The sequence below is a fragment of the Taudactylus pleione genome, unplaced genomic scaffold, assembly GCF_031769625.1.
Source record: "Taudactylus pleione unplaced genomic scaffold, aTauple2 ptg000244l, whole genome shotgun sequence".
NCBI lineage: Eukaryota > Metazoa > Chordata > Amphibia > Anura > Myobatrachidae > Taudactylus > Taudactylus pleione.
This window is the reverse complement of record NW_028284646.1, coordinates 3,322,342-3,346,881: the sequence shown is the minus strand read 5'-3', so window position 1 is coordinate 3,346,881 and position 24,540 is coordinate 3,322,342. Positions and strand designations below refer to the sequence as shown.

General features: G+C 46.8%; 1 protein-coding gene across 1 annotated transcript in view; it reads right to left on the bottom strand.

The window, feature by feature from the left end:
- Positions 1–9,048, bottom strand: part of LOC148516644 (glutathione S-transferase A4-like) — a 41,453-nt gene extending 32,405 nt beyond the window's left edge. The window contains exon 1 of the mRNA XM_088479686.1: positions 8,903–9,048. The gene's annotated coding sequence lies outside the window, so the exon portion shown is untranslated. The remainder of the gene's footprint in view (positions 1–8,902) is intronic.
- Positions 9,049–24,540: the final 15,492 nt, after the last annotated feature.

Sequence of the window (24,540 nt, the reverse complement as noted above, 5' to 3'; positions counted from 1 at the left end):
CACCTCTGTGACTGGCTTCCCCCAGAATGTGCTCCGGAAGGGTGAAAAGACAGACGTTGGATTGCTTCTTTAAGGTGTCCATTCATCAGGTGATATTACAAAAGTTTGATAGCACCAGAAGCAGTGGTTATAAATTACTGATGGTTTATTTCAGTGCTATTACTATCATTAAGAGGGATCGTACATTGGGCCTGATTCAGAGCCGCTCGTAAGAGGCCATTCGTTCGTTCCGAGCGATGTTCGCACATCTGCGCATGCGTATGGGTTTTAGTACGCATGCGCGAACCAGTCAGTGCGGTCGAAAATCGAGAGCTCGCAATATAGCGAATGCCTGCTAATTTGAGTGACAGAGTGAGGCGTTTGTGGGTAGTAACAGGGAAAGGTGCTTGAAAACGGGGATTGGAGATCTGAACGCAGGCGTGCCAAACGGTCAAAACGGGCGTTTAATGGGTGTGCATAATTAACAAAGCAGCGTCATCGACCACGTCAGTTGGGTGTCTTTTAGCCAGAACTGCTCGCATGATTGCGGTAGGAAAATCCTACCACAAGAATAGCGAGCAGTTCATTCGCCTTTCGATGTACTCGATTAATCTAATAAATAGCGGAGATGACGTACGATGCGAGCGGCCAGGGGGCGTTTTTAACAAAATAACGTCCGCATGTTTTGTTCGCTTGTTCAGACATAGAGGCGTCAACAGACCGCAAAGAGCGAACGGTCAATTTAAATAGCCAGCCCCTTTTTCTGGACAAGCGAGCGCAAATAGCGTCCGGCTCTGAATCAGGCCCATTGTCATTGGTTATGGCAAGGGAAAGCAAGTGGAACAGTTTACCTTCTTCTATAACACAAGACATGCTCATAATTACTAGACCTTTTGCTTTAAGTGTCTTTTTTTTAATCTTGCTTTGTTTTATTTGTATGCAGTACTTTTACAAACACATCCTGGCACACACAGGGTAGTGTCACACAGGTCTCAGAAATCAGTGACTCTTTATGACTCTCTAAAACCATTAATAATTCCAGAGACTCTTAACCACTTGCCTGGCATGGTCACATCCGAGGCCGGATTAAGGCTTGCAGAGCCTCCAGGGCATCTAAGTTGTGGGGCCCCCTCCAAGCCGCACAGAGGGACCCCTCAAGTCACACAAAGCCTACTGCCTCCTTCCCAGCCTTTGATTACTCGTCTGACCTCCCGATACCATCAGATTTGCTCTCGAGTCCCATTAGCGTCACAGATGTGATGTTTCATGTGGCGCCGATGAGGGGACTCGGGAGCTGCTCTGTGCTGTATGTAGCAGCATTGACTGTGCTGCTGCATGCAGTAGAACACAGAGCTGCGACAGCTGCGCCCCTATCCAGGAACAGGTGCCGCTGGACACCTGTTCTCGGTAGGGTCACACCAACTCTGTTGGGGGCCCCAGGACGACAACCCCTGTTGACCCCCCTTAATCCGGATCTGGTCCCATTGTTTAAATCCATGCCAGTCTGTGTGTTACCTGACACATTTGCAAACAATGCAACCAGTCATAAATGCACACTGGACAGCTGCTGGAAGTGTCTGCTGTGCTGTTTATTACTGCTGATTGTGTAGCCTGTCCGGATCTCCATCCAGCTGCTGCATAGATGATCAGCTGCCAGGGAAATATAAATGAAGCCGCAGTCAGCCCCCCAGTACCTGGCGGCTGCTCTCTGTGAAAATGCAAAGTTGTGATGTCATAATGTCCTAATCATCGATAGTTTGATATATCTGTGATTGATATTTTTTAAAATCAATAGAAATGTTACATGTTTCAAAAAGAAATGTTTTAATAAAACTGTGTTGGATAAGTTATAAATAATTCAACATAATTCAATCATAAAAAACCCTTACATTTTTGAGCAGTTTTTGAACACATATTAGCCAATTAAGTGGTAAAAAAAACAGATCGTGCAAGAAATAGAGGTAGTACTCTAAAGTGGGGCACTCAAAAAGCAGTATCTCCTAAAATGTAACCTTTATTACATAAATTAAAAGCAAATTATAAAAACAAAATGTGAAGTGATATGTACTTGGAACTTATATGTTATATGTCAGTTAAAAAATGGACACCTCAAATATAGGGTATTCACCCCAGTCCTTGGAATGTGGGCCTTGAGCTAGAATGCAGCTTTTGGTATTAGAGGTGTATTATTATCCAGGTCAATTATCAACCTCAATTAACTGGTGGATACCTCTCCAAACCCTCTACACCTGAAAATACACTGCTATCCACTAGTGGCTCTTATACATTCTGAATCCTGCTGGTTACTAGGATGAAAATACAATGTAACTACACATAGTAACTATTTTTTCTGTTGTAAAGATGCTGATCTTTGTGTAACTGGGATCAATCTCCACTGCCATTCACTCTGCTGTTCCCTGAATCATTTGTTATTCACTCTTTGAAAAAGCCTCTATGGTGATGAAATATGTCAGAGAATATACCCCATATATACTGACATCCTGAAGGACTGACCTGGTGAATTAAGCATTTGTCACGCTGTTTTGGCTTTCCATTGTGTCAGCTGCTAAAGAGACTCCTGCACCACTTGCTGTCTAACTGGCTTATATATTGGCTACTTGATCCGGATCTTATTTACTTACCTATAGCCAGCCATAAGTGAGTGGCTACTTCGATTGCTAGACCGCAGGACTGTGCGCACGCAGCAGCCATAGCGTGCAGCAGGAGCGCTGGGACCTGTGATTTCATACAGGTCCAGGTAAGTCAGTAACAGCGGCAGACTCACCACACAGAGCGACATTTCTGATACTACCCTGGAAACAGGATAGATATCTCCTTAGCAGGATTTTTAAGTGCAAGTGACATTTTTTTTCCCTAAACCAAGGTGCCAAAAGCTGACTATCTACTTTCACACAGAGACAATTCAATGAGCCTCAGTCATTATTACCCACACAAAGCTATCCAGTTGTGACATTTGCACAGTGGTATAACTAGGGTATTTGGAGCCCAGGGCAAATTTGGAAAGAGAGCCAACCCCCCCCCCCCCCCCCGATGTGCGACAAAAAAACAGGCATGGTCACTTAAAAATGTCAACATGACACACCCCTTTATTTTCACACTGAACATTCCTATCCATATGCACCTTAACCCCAGTAGTACCCCTTATACAGTACCCCCAGTATGCAGCTGTGGCATACATGCCTACTCTCCCGGGAATCGCGGGAGGCTCCCGATTTTTCGGGTAACCCCCCGCGATCCCGGAAGAGTAGGCATATCTCCCGCATCCCGCCCACTTCCTAGTGAAGTGGGCAGGATGGGGAGATTTTACCTGAAATTATCGGGTCCGTCGGGAAGGGGCGCGTCATTTAGCCCCGCCCCCTCCTCATGGACCCGCGAATCATGGGGGTTTTCTGTAATGGGGGCGGGGCCTAATGTTGTCTATCATCTGGCCCCGTCCCCCGAAGAGGAGAGCAACAGGTCCCCTCCTGCTGCTCCGGGAAAGCTGCCCAGCAAAGTAGGTAAGTATGAGCTGTGGTCCCTCTTATGCAGGCCCATAGTAGAGCCCCTTATACAGTATCCCCAGTAGTGGTCCCCCTTATACAGCCCCCAATTAGTTCCCCTTACTCAGTGCCCCCAGTAGTGGTCCTCCCAAATGCAGTGCCCTATGTAGTGTTCCCCCTTATGCAGTGCCCCCAGTAGCAGTCCCCACAATGCAGTGCGCCCAGTAGCGGTATCCCCTTATGCAGTGCCCTTTATGTGGTGCCCCCAGTAGTAGTCCCCCCCTATACAGTGCCCTTTATATGGTGCCCCCAGTAGTAGTCCCCCCCACCTATGCAGTGCCCTTTATATAGTGCCCCCAGCAGTAGTCCTCCCCCCATGCAGTTTTCCCAGTAGTGGTCCCCTTATGCAGGCACCCAGTAGTGATCCCCCCCTATCCAGTGCCCCCTGTAGTGGCCCTTCCTATTATTGCCCCCAGTAGAGGTCCCCCGAGTGCAGTGCCTCTAGTAGTAGGCCCCTTTTATAATGCCCCCAGTGGTAGTTCCCCCCCCAAGTAGTAGTCCCCAGTAGAGGTTCCCCGTCCCGATTAAGTGCCCCCAGTAGATGTCCTCCCAATAATGGTGCCCCCAGTAGTAGCCACCCCTCCCCCGTTGTGCCCCCACCACCAGTAGAGGTCCCCCCACTAGTAGCCACCCCCCTCCCCAGTAGTGCAGATAGGTTAAAAAAAAATATATATATAAAAATATACTTACCTGAATCCACGCTGTTGCTGCTCCGGTCCACGACACCACCGCCGCCCGGGCTGGCGCGCTCAGCATTATAGGACAGACGTCATGATGTCATGACGTCTGTCCCATTACCCACTGCAGGAGCCGGACGGAAGTCCGGCTCTTGCAGTGGGTGCTGCAGCAGTCAATGAGAGTGTATCTGACTCTCATTGGCTGCTGTTTAACACGCATCGCTGCCAGCACTGGCGGCGATGCGTGTGTTATGCACAGCCTGAGCCCGCCTCCTGGCGCTATTGGGCGAGCGCTCCGGGGGAGGGAACGGGCTCAGGTGTGCAGCACAGGACCGGCGCTGGTAGCCTAGAGCCGGTTCTGTGTAAATGTGTAGCACTGACCGCACTCACTGCGGTCAGCGCTACATCAGCTAACTAGGGCGGGCGGGCCGGTACTGTGGCTGGAGGCGCCAACGACGCCCAGGGCACGCACCCTGCTCGCCCTGCCGCAAGCTGATTACTGTAAAAAAAAGAAAAAAATATATAGTAAAAAAAAAAAATGTACTTACCTGACTCCTGGGACCGGTGATCGGGCCTCCGGTGATGACTCCCCTCCGGTCACCTGGTCTCCCATAGTACACTGCTGCCCGGTCATCAGGTGATCGAGCCCCAGTGCAGTATGGGAGATCACCTGACCGGAGGAATGGAGAACATCACCGGAGGCCCGGAGCATGCAGGTAAGTGCTATTAAGGGAGAGGGGGGTCGCGGGGGGGTCTGTGATCATGGGGGTGGGGCTTAGCACCAGGGGGTGGGGCTTAGCATGGGAAAATACAGTGATAAGGCTCCGAAGGGGATTTGCAGGGACCGAGCTTTATCGCAAGTTCTGTTCCTGTAAGGGATTTGTAGTAAATCCCTGTGATATTGCCTGAATTCGCAATGCGAATTCACTCGGTAATATCACACTACAATCTGCATTCAATATGCGGATTGTAGTAAATAGAGCCCATGGTAACTAGACAGTAATGGGACTCGCTCAAGTTAATTACCTACAGTATGTCAGCCAGAACTGTATATAGCATAACAAACTACAATTACCATGACTATGTGTCAAAAATATAATTTATTTTCACAAAAAGCAACTAAATACCAGTGCCATTGCGTAAATGTATTGAGACGCCCACAGGTGGATTTGCAAATCGAAGCATCTGCGTACAAAGACACAGCATCAGTCGCAGAGCCTTCAATAATCAACCTTCTGAGAAACCCTATGGTCACGCAGAATGACTTGTGGAGCAGAGATGTTGGAGTTATGTTTTGTGCATACAGGATCGCAGTTGCAGTCTCTGAAATGATAGCAACATGCCTGAGTTTTTACTGCCACACTTCCATTACTTCCCCCAAACACTCCTTGTCAAGCACACTGCGGGAAAATCGTTGTTGTGACCGCCAACGGTAATGTAACTTGATGCATCTGCAGTGCAACACAGACTCATGCACAGACCACCAATAATCAATCAAATGTGCAAACATCAGTATTTGGTACATCTCTGAATCAGGCACTAAGATCCTCAAATTGACATGCTAAAAAAAAAAAAAACTACATACACTATGCACAGAGAATCCTGAGTAGCAACATTCAAATAAGCAGTATAAGTTTAGTATGTCGACCCGAGAATGTCAACATGATCTGATTCCAGACGTTGACAGAATATCGACATTCAGTATGTTGACATGTCGATATTGTGAATGTTGAAAGCCAATATTAGGATGATTTTAGAGTTATGGTGCGCACACACTGTACGACTTTCATGAACAATGTGAAAGATAACGATATTGTTCTTATCGTTATATTCACTTTATTGCAGTCAACAACCTGACAACGACCAACGATGCGCGTTCCCACATGGACGATAAAGATCTTCCATCGTCCATGCATGCAAGCCAACTTGGACGATATTGTCAACTTTGCCAGTTCAGAGATGTGGCAGGATGACTTCACTGAAAGATATCTTTGAAGTCGTTGGTAGTGCAGATCGTACCGTGTGGTTACATGTAGTATCAACAATACTCACCACTACCACAGACATCCACACGATCAACATGTCGCCAGTCGTCACGTGGACCGCCCGAACTGTCTGAATGTCGCCATATTGAATTTCGACATTCAGATTGTGATGACATACAGGTGTGGACATAATGGTACCCCACCAAAAAATGTAAGTCTTTATTACTTTTCACAATATATTCCCTTTCCATTGGTTTATTTATAGCATACATTTAATAACATTATAGATAGATAGACACCTAGGGGGGAATTCAATTGAGCGCGATGCTGAATAGCTCCTTGAGGGAGCTCCCGGAGCTATTCAATTGAACGTGCTATTTAGTCCGACTAAAGGATTTCTTCTTTCACCTTAATGAGGGTGCAAGGAGAAATCCGAATAAAGTAATGGCCATGCGTCTGTTTTCTGGCTTAGCACGGCACTAACAGCCTCGCGGTTGCCACTTTAGTCAGAGAATGCTGGTTCTCATGACTAAACACCCAGGTAAAGTTGCGAGAATCAGCATTCTCCGACTTAACAGCTTCCTGACAAAGCAAACAGTTTGCTGAATTGAATAGCTCTGGGAGCTCCCTCCTGGGGCTATTCAGCATCGCGCTGTATTGATTCCCCCCCTTAGAGACAGACTTTGCTGTGGTGAAGATTAGTATTGGAAATTAGTTAAATGAAACAGATAGTAAGAAAAAAAAAACAGCAAAAGAAGTAAAAATAAGTGATTAATATAACATGTTCCTAAGTACTTGTTATTCTCTTACTGAAATGTGCGTTTCTAGTTATCAGTATCCTTTTTTATCAGCCAGCTTTAGTACTGCAATAATTTCCATATATCTTATCTTTACATAGTAGTGTGTGTCTCCCGTTGCCTGCATACCTTTATGAATGGATATATGAGATAGGTGGATGTCTATCGTTCAGGGCCGTAACTATGGATGTGAGAGCAGTGTTACTGCATGGGCGGCACCGTCGCTTCCCCACGGCACCTGAATGTGGCTTGTAGGGTGCCTGGAACTGCACTATGCAGCACCACCCAGTGCGTTCAACGGCTCTGCCCCCTAGGCATGAAGTGATGGGTTTAGAGGGCAGGGTTGTCACAGGGAGGCACAAAGCCCTGTTACAGCATCGGTATAATTATTTCTAAGTGGTGTGAAGTTATGTGAAAATCCTATATTGTGAGGATCAGAGTTTTGACTTGTGATTCTTCAATATATCAGAGTAACCTGTTAAAAATGTAGATGTTGCTATTCTGAAAAGCTGGTATATTGTATTTAATAGAAAAGAAAATAAATATTTGTTTTTTAAACATTAACAAGGTGCTTAATGTACTTAACACAGTGACATGACTTTCTCCATGCGACGTATCAGAGGTCTGACAGTAGACTGTGAATATCCTGCAAATGTGATGACTGCATGCACAAAATATTAGATAGTTTATTTTTGATACTACAATATCGCTTTCCTACGGTACTGGTTTTCTGTGCAGAAAGATCGGTTTCATTAATAATCTGTATCTGCATATTCTCGTTGGTATTCTATGTAGTCATTAGACGAGAAGACCCACATTCTAGCCTAAGTTCAGGTCACATACTTCCAATTATGCATATAATGTTGCATTCTCAGTAATACACAGCAAACACCATCTTGTGCTAATCATATCTACCTCACAGGACCAAACCCACATTCTAGTCTAACGTCATCTACAGCACACACATACTTCCAGTTATGCATAGAATAGTTTTGGTGCAGGATATATTATAAACTATTGAGAGAATTTAGACTGTAAGCTCCAATGTTGCAGGGACTGGGAATGACAATAATCTCTGTGCAGACCTGCATAACTGGTGGCACATGTGCGTTTTGTGGGGGTACTCAGGGGTACACAGTACTGGCACATTGTTATTTTTTGTCTAATTTTTTTTATTCTGATATCTATTTTCAGGAACAGTCATTGAAATCTTCTCTGAAATTAATAAAATAAGTAACTGCACACATATCCAGAGTGTGGAAGCTGCTATAAATCTTGTATCAAATTGTAACTTTCAGTGAATACTAGCATCTTTTTTCATAGAAAAAACACACTAGGTGGCGTTACTGTATATAACTAAACAAATATGAATATTAGCTCCAATTATTCAACTTCACTATTTACATATGTGCCAATGTCACCACAAAACACCCATTCTTACCCACAAACCCCAGATCACCTTTAACCTTTCCACACCCACATCATATTACCTCTAATCATATTTATGGCGCATACACACAGTCAGATTTTTCTTCAGATCTGAATGATAACGATTTAAAAAGTCGTTCATATCTGAAGGAAAATCTGACATATCTGACATGTCTGAATGATGAACGATGCGCGTTCCCGTCAGATAACGATATCTGACATCTGATGTGTTTGCAGCCAGATTTGGACGATTCAAATCGTTCAAATCGTTGGTAAAATCGTTCATCAAATCGTTCAGATCGTTCAATTGTTCATTCGTTCATCTGACACATCTGACAAATCTGACCATGTGTATGCACCTTAAATCCTTAGTCAATTGCAAATAACTTGATTCAAATTACACCACATTCTTTCATTGACCCCAAAGCAAACGCTGAATTACTCTGAAACATTAATACTCAAAGCCAGACTCTCACCTTAGTAGTTTCCTGACAAGGAATATTTGATTTGCACTGAGGCACTTTCCTGGCCAGTAAGAAGAAACTGTTGTACAGGTGTCTTCCTCTCTAGATACAAAGGTAGATGGCTTCTGCTCAGCTGAACACAGTGAGTGCAGCCAGCAGATACACAGTTAATCTGATCAACAGCAGAACATCACACCCCCTGCCCTCCCTCCCACTTTCTCCTTCCCCATATGGGGCACAGTTTAGTACTTCAACTTGTCCTGCTGGCTGCAAAAAAAAAAAAATTATACATTTGAAGAAAACAACAAACTGTCTCTCCACTGAAGTGTGACAAGTTAAATGGTGGACAGAGCAGTCCATCAAAATCAGGTCTGTCCCGTTAATCTAACGTGACGGTTGGTAGTTATGCATCTGTAAAGCACTGTGGAATATGTGTGCGCTATTTAAATTTCTGGTAATAACTAAATTAATAAATAATATGCTACTGCTTTTTCCTGGTAAAACCAGCTGGACACATCTTGACAGACATCTGTGTTTCTAAGTAAAATTTGCATGTAGGTGCACAGACACCCTGGTGATGATGGCTTGTCATAAGCCGGGTGTATACTGTAGGTTGCCAATGTGCGGTGAACACATCTCGAGATGTCTATGGCTCTGTATATAGGCAGAAGTGCACTATTTTTGCACGTGCTTTTTGTCTTTACAATAATTTACGCCAATTTGTATACCAACTCAGCATCAGCCCTTGAGTTTACTACTTTGCAAGCAATAAGACTCATCCCCTTGCGGTTTGGTTTTACTCTATGTTTAGAGATGAGCGGTTTCGGTTCCCTGAGAACCGAACCCACCCAAACTTCGGGGAGGCACCCCTCGGATCTCTCCTCCTGCCCTGGATCCCTAAACGAGGCAAAATCTCACGATCCTCTGTTGGATCTCGAGGTTTTCCCTCGAGTGGCCATTTTTAAAAATCCCTTTGCCTTCAATGGGCAAAGCGCTGATTGGCTGACAGAGCCATCTGTCACAGCTCTCAGCCAATCAGCGTTAAGCCCATTGAATGCAGGGAAAAAGAATATGGTGCTGGTTCCCGCAGCTGGCACCACCCACTGCCAAAACACCTGCTGCCAACACCTCCCGCTGCCGACACACCAGCTGTCGGCAACCCCACTGCTGATAACGCCGTCAGCTCCGCTGCTGACGCCACTGGCTCCCCCATGCAGCCGTCACCGCCAACACCTTGCATTGAGCACACTCCTGCACTGCCAACACAGTCAGCAAACCTGCACTGAGGACACAGCTGGCACCTCAAATCTGCCGACACCACCGGTACCCTGCACTGAGGACACTGCCAGCACTCCCACACTGCCATTCCATCTACTGAGGACACCGTCAGCAACCCCCGCACTGCCGACACAGCCAGCAAACCTGCACTAAAGATACCACTAGCACTCCAGCACTGCCGATACTGCTGGTACCCTTCACTGAGGACACTGCCAACACTGCAACACTGCCATTCCATGTACTGAGGACACGGTCAGCGACCCCACATTGACGACACTGCCAGCATTCCCACACTGAGGACACCACTGGCACCCCTGTACTGCCAACACTGTCAGCACACATGCACTGTGGACACCACTAGTACCCCTGCTTTGCCGCCACCACTGGCACCCTGCACTAAGGACACTGCCAGCACCCACGCACTACTGCCCCACGTATTCAGGACTCCGACAGCGACTCCGCACTGCTGCTACTCCCACACCAAGGGCATCCCTGCACAGCTGACACTGTCAGCATTCCAGCACTGAGGACACCGCTGGCACCCGCGCTCTACCCAAACTGTCGGCACTATGCACTCAGGACACTGCCAGGGCCCCCACTCTGTCAACACAGCCACACTGCCAACACTGATGGCACTTCCACATTGAGGACACCACTGGCACTCTCGCATTGAGGACACCGCCAGCACCCTGTACTGCCGACACTGCTGTCACACTAAGTGCACTATTGGTGTATCCAACCCACACTGTATAACACACTGTGGCCCTGATTCAGAGCCGGACGCTCTGACAGAGCGCTCGCTCTGAATCAGGGCGTCTTTTTTTTTTTTTATGGAGCGGCCTCCTGGCCACTCGCATTGCTGTGTGTTACCACCCACAGCTAATGTGAGCGGCCAGGATGATGGGCTTGCGACAAGACCCTTGTGGTAGAGTCTCGTGGCCGCAAGCCCCAGAGAGCTTTCGGCTCAAGTAGAGCCGAAAGCTCTCCCACTGACATCACTTGTGATGTCAGTGGGCCCCCCCCAAACAGTAGGCATTCTCATGGGAACGCCTCCGTCTGGGCAGCCACCCCACCGGCTCGCCTACCAAAGGGGGCATGCTATCACTCAACATCGACAGCACGCCCCCTTTGGTGCGAGACCCGAGCGATGGATTGCCCGTCGCTATCCGGGTCTTACGCATGCGCACGACGGAGCCGGCTCTGTCGTGCGCATGCGCTCTGGGCCACCATCGACCTGGTTGCGAGCGCTTAGCGCTTGCGACCGGGTCTGAATCAGGCCCTGTATCCGTGTTGGAACTTGGAAGCTTAACTGCCACATGTTAGTGCCGCCCACTGTGTCGCTTAGCTTAGTCAGCCAGCTTGCTGGATGCAAACTTTTGGCCTTAACTAGATGAAAAAAATTATATTGTGATGTAGTCAAAATTGATTGGAAATGACTGGAAATAAATGTTATTGAGGTTAATAATACTGTAGGAACAAAAACAGGTCCATTTTATGTTATTTTAGCTGTTTTTATGACATTTTAAGAAAAAATCCAGATCCAAACCAAACTGAAAAACAAAACACCTAGGAAAAAGATCCAAAACCAGGGGAGATCCAGATCCAAAACCAAAACACGGGGATCGGTGCACATCTCTAGTTATGTTCGGATCTCACAAACTGCATCATACTGACTAGCTGGCTCTCACATGTTTTGTACATTTGAACTAATCCGAACTTGCGTTCATTTGGCGAAAGAACAGAGTCAAAACCGTGCCTACTCTCCCGGGAATCGCGGGAGGCTCCCGATTTTTCGGGTAACCCCCCGCGATCCCGGAAGAGTAGGCATATCTCCCGCATCCCGCCCACTTCCTAGTGAAGTGGGCAGGATGGGGAGATTTTACCTGAAATTATCGGGTCCGTCGGGAAGGGGCGCGTCATTTAGCCCCGCCCCCTCCTCATGGACCCGCGAATCATGGGGGTTTTCTGTAATGGGGGCGGGGCCTAATGTTGTCTATCATCTGGCCCCGTCCCCCGAAGAGGAGAGCAGCAGGTCCCCTCCTGCTGCTCCGGGAAAGCTGCCCAGCAAAGTAGGTAAGTATGAGCTGTGGTCCCTCTTATGCAGGCCCATAGTAGAGCCCCTTATACAGTATCCCCAGTAGTGGTCCCCCTTATACAGCCCCCAATTAGTTCCCCTTACTCAGTGCCCCCAGTAGTGGTCCTCCCAAATGCAGTGCCCTATGTAGTGTTCCCCCTTATGCAGTGCCCCCAGTAGCAGTCCCCACAATGCAGTGCGCCCAGTAGCGGTATCCCCTTATGCAGTGCCCTTTATGTGGTGCCCCCAGTAGTAGTCCCCCCCTATACAGTGCCCTTTATATGGTGCCCCCAGTAGTAGTCCCCCCCACCTATGCAGTGCCCTTTATATAGTGCCCCCAGCAGTAGTCCTCCCCCCATGCAGTTTTCCCAGTAGTGGTCCCCTTATGCAGGCACCCAGTAGTGATCCCCCCCTATCCAGTGCCCCCTGTAGTGGCCCTTCCTATTATTGCCCCCAGTAGAGGTCCCCCGAGTGCAGTGCCTCTAGTAGTAGGCCCCTTTTATAATGCCCCCAGTGGTAGTTCCCCCCCCCAAGTAGTAGTCCCCAGTAGAGGTTCCCCGTCCCGATTAAGTGCCCCCAGTAGATGTCCTCCCAATAATGGTGCCCCCAGTAGTAGCCACCCCTCCCCCGTTGTGCCCCCACCACCAGTAGAGGTCCCCCCACTAGTAGCCACCCCCCTCCCCAGTAGTGCAGATAGGTTAAAAAAATATATATATATAAAAATATACTTACCTGAATACACACTGTTGCTGCTCCGGTCCACGACACCACCGCCGCCCGGGCTGGCGCGCTCAGCATTATGGGACAGACGTCATGATGTCATGACGTCTGTCCCATTACCCACTGCAGGAGCCGGACGGAAGTCCGGCTCTTGCAGTGGGTGCTGCAGCAGTCAATGAGAGTGTATCTGACTCTCATTGGCTGCTGTTTAACACGCATCGCTGCCAGCACTGGCGGCGATGCGTGTGTTATGCACAGCCTGAGCCCGCCTCCTGGCGCTATTGGGCGAGCGCTCCGGGGGAGGGAACGGGCTCAGGTGTGCAGCACAGGACCGGCGCTGGTAGCCTAGAGCCGGTCCTGTGTAGCACTGACCGCACTCACTGCGGTCAGCGCTACACCAGCTAACTAGGGCGGGCGGGCCGGTACTGTGGCTGGAGGCGCCAACGACGCCCAGGGCACGCACCCTGCTCGCCCTGCCGCAAGCTGATTACTGTAAAAAAAAGAAAAAAATATATAGTAAAAAAAAAAATGTACTTACCTGACTCCTGGGACCGGTGATCGGGCCTCCGGTGATGACTCCCCTCCGGTCACCTGGTCTCCCATAGTACACTGCTGCCCGGTCATCAGGTGATCGAGCCCCAGTGCAGTATGGGAGATCACCTGACCGGAGGAATGGAGAACATCACCGGAGGCCCGGAGCATGCAGGTAAGTGCTATTAAGGGAGAGGGGGGTCGCGGGGGGGTCTGTGATCATGGGGGTGGGGCTTAGCACCAGGGGGTGGGGCTTAGCATGCGAAAATACAGTGATAAGGCTCCGAAGGGGATTTGCAGGGACCGAGCTTTATCGCAAGTTCTGTTCCTGTAAGGGATTTGTAGTAAATCCCTGTGATATTGCCTGAATTCGCAATGCGAATTCACTCGGTAATATCACACTACAATCTGCATTCAATATGCGGATTGTAGTAAATAGAGCCCATGGTAACTAGACAGTAATGGGACTCGCTCAAGTTAATTACCTACAGTATGTCAGCCAGAACTGTATATAGCATAACAAACTACAATTACCATGACTATGTGTCAAAAATATAATTTATTTTCACAAAAAGCAACTAAATACCAGTGCCATTGCGTAAATGTATTGAGACGCCCACAGGTGGATTTGCAAATCGAAGCATCTGCGTACAAAGACACAGCATCAGTCGCAGAGCCTTCAATAATCAACCTTCTGAGAAACCCTATGGTCACGCAGAATGGCTTGTGGAGCAGAGATGTTGGAGTTATGTTTTGTGCATACAGGATCGCAGTTGCAGTCTCTGAAATGATAGCAACATGCCTGAGTTTTTACTGCCACACTTCCATTACTTCCCCCAAACACTCCTTGTCAAGCACACTGCGGGAAAATCGTTGTTGTGACCGCCAACGGTAATGTAACTTGATGCATCTGCAGTGCAACACAGACTCATGCACAGACCACCAATAATCAATCAAATGTGCAAACATCAGTATTTGGTACATCTCTGAATCAGGCACTAAGATCCTCAAATTGACATGCTAAAAAAAAAAAAAACTACATACACTATGCACAGAGAATCCTGAGTAGCAACATTCAAATAAGCAGTATAAGTTTAGTATGTCGACCCGAGAATGTCAACATGATCTGATTCCAGACGTTGACAGAATATCGACATTCAGTATGTTGACATGTCGATATTGTGAATGTTGAAAGCCAATATTAGGATGATTTTAGAGTTATGGTGCGCACACACTGTACGACTTTCATGAACAATGTGAAAGATAACGATATTGTTCTTATCGTTATATTCACTTTATTGCAGTCAACAACCTGACAACGACCAACGATGCGCGTTCCCACATGGACGATAAAGATCTTCCATCGTCCATGCATGCAAGCCAACTTGGACGATATTGTCAACTTTGCCAGTTCAGAGATGTGGCAGGATGACTTCACTGAAAGATATCTTTGAAGTCGTTGGTAGTGCAGATCGTACCGTGTGGTTACATGTAGTATCAACAATACTCACCACTACCACAGACATCCACACGATCAACATGTCGCCAGTCGTCACGTGGACCGCCCGAACTGTCTGAATGTCGCCATATTGAATTTCGACATTCAGATTGTGATGACATACAGGTGTGGACATAATGGTACCCCACCAAAAAATGTAAGTCTTTATTACTTTTCACAATATATTCCCTTTCCATTGGTTTATTTATAGCATACATTTAATAACATTATAGATAGATAGACACCTAGGGGGGAATTCAATTGAGCGCGATGCTGAATAGCTCCTTGAGGGAGCTCCCGGAGCTATTCAATTGAACGTGCTATTTAGTCCGACTAAAGGATTTCTTCTTTCACCTTAATGAGGGTGCAAGGAGAAATCCGAATAAAGTAATGGCCATGCGTCTGTTTTCTGGCTTAGCACGGCACTAACAGCCTCGCGGTTGCCACTTTAGTCAGAGAATGCTGGTTCTCATGACTAAACACCCAGGTAAAGTTGCGAGAATCAGCATTCTCCGACTTAACAGCTTCCTGACAAAGCAAACAGTTTGCTGAATTGAATAGCTCTGGGAGCTCCCTCCTGGGGCTATTCAGCATCGCGCTGTATTGATTCCCCCCCTTAGAGACAGACTTTGCTGTGGTGAAGATTAGTATTGGAAATTAGTTAAATGAAACAGATAGTAAGAAAAAAAAAACAGCAAAAGAAGTAAAAATAAGTGATTAATATAACATGTTCCTAAGTACTTGTTATTCTCTTACTGAAATGTGCGTTTCTAGTTATCAGTATCCTTTTTTATCAGCCAGCTTTAGTACTGCAATAATTTCCATATATCTTATCTTTACATAGTAGTGTGTGTCTCCCGTTGCCTGCATACCTTTATGAATGGATATATGAGATAGGTGGATGTCTATCGTTCAGGGCCGTAACTATGGATGTGAGAGCAGTGTTACTGCATGGGCGGCACCGTCGCTTCCCCACGGCACCTGAATGTGGCTTGTAGGGTGCCTGGAACTGCACTATGCAGCACCACCCAGTGCGTTCAACGGCTCTGCCCCCTAGGCATGAAGTGATGGGTTTAGAGGGCAGGGTTGTCACAGGGAGGCACAAAGCCCTGTTACAGCATCGGTATAATTATTTCTAAGTGGTGTGAAGTTATGTGAAAATCCTATATTGTGAGGATCAGAGTTTTGACTTGTGATTCTTCAATATATCAGAGCAACCTGTTAAAAATGTAGATGTTGCTATTCTGAAAAGCTGGTATATTGTATTTAATAGAAAAGAAAAGAAATATTTGTTTTTTAAACATTAACATGGTGCTTAATGTACTTAACACAGTGACATGACTTTCTCCATGCGACGTATCAGAGGTCTGACAGTAGACTGTAAATATCCTGCAAATGTGATGACTGCATGCACAAAATATTAGATAGTTTATTTTTGATACTACAATATCGCTTTCCTACGGTACTGGTTTTCTGTGCAGAAAGATCGGTTTCATTAATAATCTGTATCTGCATATTCTCGTTGGTATTCTATGTAGTCATTAGACGAGAAGACCCACATTCTAGCCTAAGTTCAGGTCACATACTTCCAATTATGCATATAATGTTGCATTCTCAGTAATACACAGCAAACACCATCTTGTGCTAATCATATCTACCTCACAGGACCAAACCCACATTCTAGTCTAACGTCATCTACAGCACACACATACTTCCAGTTATGCATAGAATAGTTTTGGTGCAGGATATATTATAAACTATTGAGAGAATTTAGACTGTAAGCTCCAATGTTGCAGGGACTGGGAATGACAATAATCTCTGTGCAGACCTGCATAACTGGTGGCACATGTGCGTTTTGTGGGGGTACTCAGGGGTACACAGTACTGGCACATTGTTATTTTTTGTCTAATTTTTTTTATTCTGATATCTATTTTCAGGAACAGTCATTGAAATCTTCTCTGAAATTAATAAAATAAGTAACTGCACACATATCCAGAGTGTGGAAGCTGCTATAAATCTTGTATCAAATTGTAACTTTCAGTGAATACTAGCATCTTTTTTCATAGAAAAAACACACTAGGTGGCGTTACTGTATATAACTAAACAAATATGAATATTAGCTCCAATTATTCAACCTCACTATTTACATATGTGCCAATGTCACCACAAAACACCCATTCTTACCCACAAACCCCAGATCACCTTTAACCTTTCCACACCCACATCATATTACCTCTAATCATATTTATGGCGCATACACACAGTCAGATTTTTCTTCAGATCTGAATGATAACGATTTAAAAAGTCGTTCATATCTGAAGGAAAATCTGACATATCTGACATGTCTGAATGATGAACGATGCGCGTTCCCGTCAGATAACGATATCTGACATCTGATGTGTTTGCAGCCAGATTTGGACGATTCAAATCGTTCAAATCGTTGGTAAAATCGTTCATCAAATCGTTCAGATCGTTCAATTGTTCATTCGTTCATCTGACACATCTGACAAATCTGACCATGTGTATGCACCTTAAATCCTTAGTCAATTGCAAATAACTTGATTCAAATTACACCACATTCTCTCATTGACCCCAAAGCAAACGCTGAATTACTCTGAAACATTAATACTCAAAGCCAGACTCTCACCTTAGTAGTTTCCTGACAAGGAATATTTGATTTGCACTGAGGCACTTTCCTGGCCAGTAAGAAGAAACTGTTGTACAGGTGTCTTCCTCTCTAGATACAAAGGTAGATGGCTTCTGCTCAGCTGAACACAGTGAGTGCAGCCAGCAGATACACAGTTAATCTGATCAACAGCAGAACATCACACCCCCTGCCCTCCCTCCCACTTTCTCCTTCCCCATATGGGGCACAGTTTAGTACTTCAACTTGTCCTGCTGGCTGCAAAAAAAAAAAATTATACATTTGAAGAAAACAACAAACTGTCTCTCCACTGAAGTGTGACAAGTTAAATGGTGGACAGAGCAGTCCATCAAAATCAGGTCTGTCCCGTTAATCTAACGTGACGGTTGGTAGTTATGCATCTGTAAAGCACTGTGGAATATGTGTGCGCTATTTAAATTTCTGGTAATAACTAAATTAATAAATAATATGCTACTGCTTTTTCCTGGTAAAACCAGCTGGACACATCTTGACAGACATCTGTGTTTCTAAGTAAAATTTGCATGTAGGTGCACAGACACCCTGGTGATGATGGCTTGTCATAAGCCGGGTGTATACTGTAGGTTGCCAATGTGCGGTGAACACATCTCGAGATGTCTATGGCTCTGTATATAGGCAGAAGTGCACTATTTTTGCACGTGCTTTTTGTCTTTACAATAATTTACGCCAATTTGTATACCAACTCAGCATCAGCCCTTGAGTTTACTACTTTGCAAGCAATAAGACTCATCCCCTTGCGGTTTGGTTTTACTCTATGTTTAGAGATGAGCGGTTTCGGTTCCCTGAGAACCGAACCCACCCAAACTTCGGGGAGGCACCCCTCGGATCTCTCCTCCTGCCCTGGATCCCTAAACGAGGCAAAATCTCACGATCCTCTGTTGGATCTCGAGGTTTTCCCTCGAGTGGCCATTTTTAAAAATCCCTTTGCCTTCAATGGGCAAAGCGCTGATTGGCTGACAGAGCCATCTGTCACAGCTCTCAGCCAATCAGCGTTAAGCCCATTGAATGCAGGGAAAAAGAATATGGTGCTGGTTCCCGCAGCTGGCACCACCCACTGCCAAAACACCTGCTGCCAACACCTCCCGCTGCCGACACACCAGCTGTCGGCAACCCCACTGCTGATAACGCCGTCAGCTCCGCTGCTGACGCCACTGGCTCCCCCATGCAGCCGTCACCGCCAACACCTTGCATTGAGCACACTCCTGCACTGCCAACACAGTCAGCAAACCTGCACTGAGGACACAGCTGGCACCTCAAATCTGCCGACACCACCGGTACCCTGCACTGAGGACACTGCCAGCACTCCCACACTGCCATTCCATCTACTGAGGACACCGTCAGCAACCCCCGCACTGCCGACACAGCCAGCAAACCTGCACTAAAGATACCACTAGCACTCCAGCACTGCCGATACTGCTGGTACCCTTCACTGAGGACACTGCCAACACTGCAACACTGCCATTCCATGTACTGAGGACACCATCAGCAACCCCCACACTGTTGACACAGCCAGCAAACCTGCACTAAAGACACTGCTGGCACCCCCGCACTGCCAACACCGCCAGTACCCTTTACTAAGGACACTGCCAGCACCGTAGCACCGCCATTCCATGTACTTAGGACACCGTCAGCAACCCCACACTGCCAACACAGCCAGCAAACCTGCTCTGAAGACACCGCTGGCACCCCTGCTCTGCTGACACCGCTGATACCCTTCACTGAGGACACTGCCAGCACCGCAGCACAGCCATATCATGTACTGAGGACACGGTCAGCGACCCCACATTGACGACACTGCCAGCATTCCCACACTGAGGACACCACTGGCACCCCTGTACTGCCAACACTGTCAGCACACATGCACTGTGGACACCACTAGTACCCCTGCTTTGCCGCCACCACTGGCACCCTGCACTAAGGACACTGCCAGCACCCACGCACTACTGCCCCACGTATTCAGGACTCCGACAGCGACTCCGCACTGCTGCTACTCCCACACCAAGGGCATCCCTGCACAGCTGACACTGTCAGCATTCCAGCACTGAGGACACCGCTGGCACCCGCGCTCTACCCAAACTGTCGGCACTATGCACTCAGGACACTGCCAGGGCCCCCACTCTGTCAACACAGCCACACTGCCAACACTGATGGCACTTCCACATTGAGGACACCACTGGCACTCTCGCATTGAGGACACCGCCAGCACCCTGTACTGCCGACACTGCTGTCACACTAAGTGCACTATTGGTGTATCCAACCCACACTGTATAACACACTGTGGCCCTGATTCAGAGCCGGACGCTCTGACAGAGCGCTCGCTCTGAATCAGGGCGTCTTTTTTTTTTTTTATGGAGCGGCCTCCTGGCCACTCGCATTGCTGTGTGTTACCACCCACAGCTAATGTGAGCGGCCAGGATGATGGGCTTGCGACAAGACCCTTGTGGTAGAGTCTCGTGGCCGCAAGCCCCAGAGAGCTTTCGGCTCAAGTAGAGCCGAAAGCTCTCCCACTGACATCACTTGTGATGTCAGTGGGCCCCCCCCAAACAGTAGGCATTCTCATGGGAACGCCTCCGTCTGGGCAGCCACCCCACCGGCTCGCCTACCAAAGGGGGCATGCTATCACTCAACATCGACAGCACGCCCCCTTTGGTGCGAGACCCGAGCGATGGATTGCCCGTCGCTATCCGGGTCTTACGCATGCGCACGACGGAGCCGGCTCTGTCGTGCGCATGCGCTCTGGGCCACCATCGACCCGGTTGCGAGCGCTTAGCGCTTGCGACCGGGTCTGAATCAGGCCCTGTATCCGTGTTGGAACTTGGAAGCTTAACTGCCACATGTTAGTGCCGCCCACTGTGTCGCTTAGCTTAGTCAGCCAGCTTGCTGGATGCAAACTTTTGGCCTTAACTAGATGAAAAAAATTATATTGTGATGTAGTCAAAATTGATTGGAAATGACTGGAAATAAATGTTATTGAGGTTAATAATACTGTAGGAACAAAAACAGGTCCATTTTATGTTATTTTAGCTGTTTTTATGACATTTTAAGAAAAAATCCAGATCCAAACCAAACTGAAAAACAAAACACCTAGGAAAAAGATCCAAAACCAGGGGAGATCCAGATCCAAAACCAAAACACGGGGATCGGTGCACATCTCTAGTTATGTTCGGATCTCACAAACTGCATCATACTGACTAGCTGGCTCTCACATGTTTTGTACATTTGAACTAATCCGAACTTGCGTTCATTTGGCGAAAGAACAGAGTCAAAACCGAACCGCTCATCTCCATCGCCCATATATACTTGTAAACTGCAGACAATGAGCAATACTCATCAGCAGTGAAGGACACCTTAAAAGGAAAAAAATTACCTACTTCCCACTGTGATCACCAGACAATATCACCCTGCAGTATTAATTTATTACCAGTTATTTTATACAGCACAGAAGACATAAGTGCTCCATTTCCCCTGTATGGGCACAAACACTTGGAGACATTGGCCCTCATTCAGTTCTGAATGAGGGCGGCCGCTTCTATTTTTTAAGTGCGGCCTCCTGGTCGCTAGCTAAGCTGTGGGTTACAGGAGACATAGGGGCAGTGAGCTCCTGCTAGAGGGACACAGAGGGGATATAAGCTGCTGGTTGGAGAGGAGACATGGGGCAGGGAGCTGCTGCTAGAGGGATATGGGGGATAAGCTGCCAGTGGAAGTGGAGACACAGGGCTAGGGAGCTGCTGCTAGAGGGACACGGGGGTGGGGGAAAGCTGCTGGTGGGAGAGAAGACACAGGGGCAGTGAGCTGCTACTAGAGGGACATAGAGGGGATATGAGCTGCTGGTTGGAGAGGAGACACAGGGGCAGGGAGCTACTGGAAGAACACAAGGGGGTACAACTGGAGAGACACAGGGGGATGGTGTTGGAGTGAAGCCACAGGAATGGCACTGGTGAGATGCAGGGGGGGGTCGGATGCTTGTGAAACACAGGAAGATGGTGCTGAAGAGACGTTGGGGGGATGGCGTTGGAGAGACGCAGGTGGGATGAAGCTGGTGAGACGCAGGTGGGATGAAGCTGGTGAGACGCAGGGGGGATGAAGCTGGTTAGACGCAAGGGGGATGAATGTGGTGAGATGCAGGGGGTGGCACTGTAGAGATGCAGGGGGATGACGTAGGAGGATGTTGGCTGTCCAGGATATTTGCTCGGGAATATTCACATTTTGACCTAACCAAAACGTATGTTACTATGTATTATCTGATGAGCCTCTTGTATGAAGATTAAATATTATTCCTACCCAAACAGGTGGCTACCATATCACGTGATCTCCTATATGAATACTATATTCTGGCTCAAGACACTGTCTGCCTAAGGAAGCTCAATTTCTTCAGAGGTCCCTCATTGTAGAGAAACCAGCATACAGTATAAGTAAGAGAAAACTCAAGCAAAGGCAATACATACAGTAGGGGATGCAAAAAAACATGGGGCACCCAAGTGATATAGACTTGTTTGTGGGGACCCCATAAAAAAATGACTAATGCAGAGCTATATATACTCCTAACTAACCCCAGGGCTGTAGCTGTTGTCAGCATTCATACAAATACATTACATTCCTCAGTGCATTCTCCATCTTTATAAAAGACAATGTTGCAATGTTATCCCTTATCTTGTGTCTCTGGTATATGATGGGAGAGCTGTATACCTTTGCATTTGCATGGGGATGCGTTCGGCATCCCGGCAGTCGGGATGCTGATGCTAGGGGGTGGGTTAGGCACAAAGCAGAGAGGGTTAGGTTTAGGGTGCAGGGAGGAGGAGGTTCGGTTCAGGCACTAGAGGGGAGGTTAGGGTTAGGCACCAAAGAGGGAGGGTTAGATTAGGGAAAGGGGGAGGGTTAGCATACCGACTAACAAGTGTCGGGATGTTGGAGACAGGATTCTGAACGTTGACATCCTGACTGCTGACATCCCGTACTCAACCCCTTTGCATGTGTTCCAGACACATTAACTGAAGGGGATCTATACACAACCCTAATGCAAACCCTTCACTTCTCCTTCAGCGGTACTGTACATGAGTGGTCTGAGTAGAGAGTGCCCGGGAGGGATGCTAGGGATCCCTCTCCTGATACTTTTTGCGATCTGTAGACCATAGGCAACAGCAGCTAACGCCACCTTGAAATAGTATTAGCTAACGGGGCCAGTCTCCGGGAATGCAGATACATTCAGGGGATTCTATAAATCTGCAAATATCTCTTGAAAAAGGGTGTTTTGGGGAGATATCCTGCACATTTACTTTAGTAAATAGGCCTAATAGAAAAAACATAGTCACATATTCCGGGGGAGAGGCACCAAATGATAACTTGCCTCTGAGCGTCTGGCATGAATTTATCCCACTGGCACAGACTGCTAAGTAGCCTATCCTATTCAAGTGAACGCCCAAAGCACCTCTCCCCCCACCCCTTACCGGCCACGCACATGGTGCCACACCTATCTCTTGTATTGGTGTCAATAAATGTTGTTTTTGTTATTGCTCAGCCTTACCTTGACGTATAGAGATTAAATAAAGTGCAGGTTACTTCTTGGAGTTTCCACTACAAAAGGATGCAGTTTTCATGAAAATTGGCTCAGTAGTTCTTGTGCCAACTTGGAACAAACAGACAGACAAAACGTTATTAGTATAGATAAAAGGCATAATATTTATTTTAAATTATATATAGGATGCACAATATTTTATTAATTAATATGCAGCAACAATATGCATTATACATATACGGTAATTGGGGGCATCATTATTTATCAATCATAAAGGCACTATATATAAAAAAAAACACTTCCAAAAATAATTTCCTACAAATAAAAAAAATCTCTTAACCTTTTTTAATGTAAATATTATATATTTTGTGTGCATAAAGATGTGTTATATATTACACCGTGAGTTTATCTATTTCTTTACTCTGAGCAGTGAACATAAAAGACACCACCCATGAACCCATGGACCCACAGGAAACACAGATAAGCAGAATGTATTACTATCTCTGGTACACAGTTCGTCATTACTTAAACCTTAAACATTCTGTTTATACCATCATGACATACAGTATTACACAATGTTGTGTCTTTAATTCATACATCTTAAACCTTGGTGAAGATTACTCAACACCATGCACTCTTGACTATAAAATCACCCCTTACACATATAGGACCTGATTCAGATGTGGACGCAATGCCGATATTAAAGCAGATCACGCGATTGTTAGCCATTGCGTATGCATGTAAGCCGCACTGCACATGTGCAGTGATTGAATTGCTATTACATTCACACAGAGGATTAATATGCAAAGTAAGTGACAGGTAGTGAGCGTTTGGGGGAGGTAACAGGGGTAGTTAGAAAAACGCAGGTGTGTCAGACCGTTTAAACACTGTATTCCGGGTGTGTTGTCCATAAGAGCTGTGCTGCAGACAGGAGAGGGGGGAACCAACTGTGAGGCTCCGAGGAGAGTCCAAGTGTGTCCGCGGTTGCCATGTGTGAGCCTGACCTTTCTAATACTGTACTTGAAGAGGATCCTTATTCCACCATTTTGTGGGCCCTCGGCAAATGTGGGGATGAGCAGCAGTGATGTAGAAATCGAGGATACTTCTGTGGAATTGCACCAGGAGGATGAGGAGGATATTTATGTAGTTGGCGATAACAACAAGGATGATGAGGATGTTGATGATGATGAGGATGTTGATGCCAAGGATGTTTGTGTACAAACTGTAAATCAGGAAACAGTTGTTGCCCATGGTGGGAAAAATCCCATTGTTGTCATGCCTGGGCAAATGACCAAAAAACCCACTTCTCATGTGTGGAATTATTTCCATCCAAATCCAGACAACCTTTGCCAAG